The sequence below is a fragment of the Galeopterus variegatus genome, unplaced genomic scaffold (genome assembly GCF_000696425.1).
Source record: "Galeopterus variegatus unplaced genomic scaffold, G_variegatus-3.0.2 Scaffold2824, whole genome shotgun sequence".
In the NCBI taxonomy this organism is placed as follows: domain Eukaryota; kingdom Metazoa; phylum Chordata; class Mammalia; order Dermoptera; family Cynocephalidae; genus Galeopterus; species Galeopterus variegatus.
In genome coordinates, this window is record NW_007728935.1 from 27,587 (window position 1) to 31,657 (window position 4,071).

The 4,071-nt window shown below is 42.6% G+C and overlaps 1 non-coding gene across 1 annotated transcript; it reads right to left on the reverse strand.

Annotated features, from left to right (window-relative positions):
• Positions 1-3,858: 3,858 nt before the first annotated feature.
• On the reverse strand, positions 3,859-3,932 carry TRNAF-GAA. Its single transcript has one exon. It is a non-coding gene; the product is annotated as a tRNA-Phe (tRNA).
• Between the last annotated feature and the right edge of the window lie 139 nt (positions 3,933-4,071).

Below are 4,071 nucleotides of genomic sequence, written 5' to 3' on the forward strand. Positions count from 1 at the left end.
TGATAGCACCAAGGCCGCGGGTTCGGATCCTATATAGGGATGGCCGGTTGGCTCACTGGCTGAGTGTGGTGCTGACAACACCAGGCCAAGGGTTGAGATCCCCTTACCGGTCATCTTTAAAAAAAAAAAAAAAAAAAGAAAGTTGTATCGGTTCTTGCAGTTCCTCTGCATTTTCATATGAACTTTTAGACAGCTTGTCAATTTCTACACTTAGAAATTGAGACAGAAATATAGCATATTAGTGAAAAACCCAGGGCTCTGAGGTCAGTTTATTTAGGCTCAAGTCCCAGCTTTACCTCTTAATAACTGTTTGACTTTGGACAAGTTACCTAACTGCTCTGCAGCTACATTTCTCATTCATAAAGCTGAAAGAATTATATCACCAATCTCATGGGGCTGTGATGGGGCTTAAATGAAATCATGCATATAATGCTAAGAGACTGAAAATACAGACAGACAATGGCCAGACCATATATGACAACAGAACTCTAACCCACAGCCTCTGCAGCATCTGGTCCGGGAAGCCAAACCACAACCTCTGTAGCAATCAACCCAGAACAGTCAGGACTTGACCAAGTCAGTGAGTGCCAACTTCCCTAATTTTTGCCCCATTTCCAACTCAAGACCAAGCAGAGAAAGCCAAATATGTTCCCCAAACCAATCACATAGCATGCTCCAGTTCTAGGCAGCCCACCTCCAGCTTCCCCATGCCAGCACCTCCAATCAGGACATACCTGAGGTCTTCCCTTCTTTTTCACTATAAAGCTATCCCACTCCCCTGCCTACCTTTGAGTCTCTGTCAAATGCAAGTGATGGTGGCTGACTCCCCAGCGATAGCAAGCTCTGAATAAATAGCTCTTGTTTCTTCTCGTCCGGGTGGTCTTTGTTTATTTCCACAGTGCTAAACACGGTGTTCTCAGAGTTTAAAGGGTGTCCATCCAATAAATGTTATATAGAGCAGTGGAACTGTTTCGCCAAATGAAATTTTACACAGATTCCCAATATATAAAACAGATCAAAGTGACATTTCAATAGTCTATTTTATTTAAGCTAGTAAGTACTAACAGTGTGACTTTTATGATGATCTTAATGATATTAAGTGGAGACGATGGATGACAATTGGAGACGCGATATTTTTAAAAATCCTGACTCACATCGTAAGAAGTTTCAAAATTTTTTTTCTTTTAAACAGGTCGCCTTAGGATCGAATATTTGCAGAACCCCTGAAGCACCTCTTTAAGACTCCAGGGCTCTCAGAAACATGGAGTAAAAACTTACTGGTGTAATGTCAGTGGTCAGGGTCTTGATATAAGTCATAGGGACACTGCCAACCAGCTGGGTAAACATAGGTAAGTTACTTTATCTCTGGGTTTTGTTTCTTCCTTTGCAAATTGAGGAGGCTGAACTAAAGAACTAAAAATTTAGAATGCAGCAATAGCCACGTGTGTATAGTGGAGGAGAGGGGGTGCCTGTTTAAAAATACGGGTTTCTGGCCTATTTGTGGTTCTAACTCAGTAAGTCTGAGGTAGGGCCCTTGAATTTGCATTTTTAACAAGCATCCAGCTGATTCTGACCCTGGTGACACTTAGGCATAATTTGAGAAGCACAGTAGTGAATGGCCTTTTAGATCCCTTCTGGCTCTGAAGAGAAGTCACTGGACTGGAGCATGGGAAGGGGAAGAGTGCAAGAGAAAATCGCTCAACAGTAAGGAAAGTGTTGATACGGAATCCTTTCAAAAGCCTACTGTGCCTCTCTCCCCCTTTTGAAAGCTCCCACGACCCTGGTCCTGAAAGACCTGGACTCCTGGCGCTGGTATCCAAGCCCTTTGCAGAGGCAACGCACATTTTATTCTCCACAAATCCACAGGAAAAAAGCGTCCCCAATTTCCCACCCCCATGCCCCCGATTTCAGTACATCAGTGATTAAATGCAACGTGCGAAGTGCCTCCCTTTCCTCTTGCTTCACAGTTCCTTCGTAGCTCGGCTTGGGATAGAGGAGAGAGGAAGATCTGGCCAGTCCGGGGTCTGCCCCTCAAAGCCAGATTAACCCTAGGCCGCCCCTCCAGCCCCCGGATTGCTCTCTATTCTGCAGCTGCGGCCCCAGCTCAGTGTGTCCTTACCGCCCTCTAGCGGCGGAGAACGGGACTCAGTCTGGCGGAGAGAACAAATGCCAGGGGCGGGAAAAGTGTCATAGGCCCAAAGCTCTTCCAGAATCCAAGGCGGAGGAGAGGAGGGAAAAAAGATATCACCGGAGGGACGCTCTTCATTGCGCCTTTTTTTCTACTTTTATTTTCCCTTTTTGCCTCCCACAGCCGGTCCTGCCATTTAACTTTATCTGCTATTAAAAACTGTTGCAATGTTAAAACTTAGGGTTTACAATGTGTTTTAACAAACCTCGTCTCATGTGATCCACTCGCTCCTGTTCACATCACTTTTCTTCTAGAATGAGAAAGAAGAAAACCAAAAAATAACAACTTGTGTAAATGCCTTTCTGATATTTTGCTTAAGGGTAGGCCTAATCAATCACACCCTTTTTCTTAGGTTCATGACCTTGGCCCCTGCAGGGGTCCATTAGCTTTGTTCTCCTATTCTATGATTATAAATAGAGTGTTAAACTTGCCAGGGCTTGGTCACAAGGAGAAGAGATAGCAGAGCATATGACCAACGTGGCACAAGCCCACTGAAAAATTATTTATGCACAAATCATAAATGTACAGTTCAAGTAATTTTCACAAAGTGGGCACACTCACGTAACCAGCATCCAGATCAAGAAACAGGACATTACCAGCATTCCCTAATGCCCCTTGATATCCCTTCCCAGTCACACCATTTTTGTTTCTTGGCTGCTGACCAGTATGGGGATCCCCACCTGTGACCTTGGTGTTATAAGGCTGCACTCTAACCAACCGAGTTGACCAGCGAGCCCTTCCAGACACAACTGCTATTCTGATTTTTAATGCCATAGATTAATTTTGTCTGCTTTTGAATTTCATATAGGAGGAATCAAACAATATGTACTCATGCATATGATTTTTGCTGAACATTGTGAAATTAATCTATGTTGCTGCATATCATTCTTTCTCCTTGTGGTATATACCATTGTAGAAATACACTAAAATTTATCCATTTTATTGATGGTAGATATTTGGGATATTTCCAGTTTGGGGCTATTATAAGAGTGCCTCTTTGAACATTCTTGTATATAGCTTTTGGGAAATATACATACACATTTCTGTTGGCTGTATAACTAGGAGTAGAATTACTGGGTCATAAGATTGATTTCATTGATACTGACAGCTTTCCAAAGTGTTGTACTAATTTATATTACCATGAGCAATGTATAAGAGTTATTTCATGTTCTTGACAATAGGTATGTTATTTTTCATTTTAACCATACTGGTATGTGGATATCGGTATTACCTTGTAGAGTTTTTTGTTTGTTTGTTTGTTTTGTTTCTACATTTGGGGAAATTGTAGGGGGAAGCACGTGCAGAGTGCAATGGATAAGAAAACCACCTTTGTGATCATGGTATCTCCCCTGCCAGGTAAGTGTTACCTTATAGTTTTAATTTACATTTCCCTGATGACTAAACCATACTGGTATGTGGATATCGGTATTACCTTGTAGAGTTTTTTGTTTGTTTGTTTGTTTGTTTTGTTTCTACATTTGGGGAAATTGTAGGGGGAAGCACGTGCAGAGTGCAATGGATAAGAAAACCACCTTCGTGATCATGGTATCTCCCCTGCCAGGTAAGTGTTACCTTATAGTTTTAATTTACATTTCCCTGATGACTAAAGCACCTTTTCATGAGCTTATCAGCCATTTGGCTTGGATGTCTCCTTTTTTTTTTTTGATGGCTGGCCAGTACAGGGATCAAACCTGGGACCTTGGTGTTTTCAGCACCACACTCTAACCAACTGAGCTAACTGGCCAGCCCCATGGATATCTTCTTTTGTCAAGTGCCTATTCAAGACTTTTAGGCAAATAATTTAAAGCCTAAATTGACACACTATGGGGCCAGCCCGTGGCTCACTCGGTAGAGTGCGGTGCTGATAACACCAAGGCCATGGG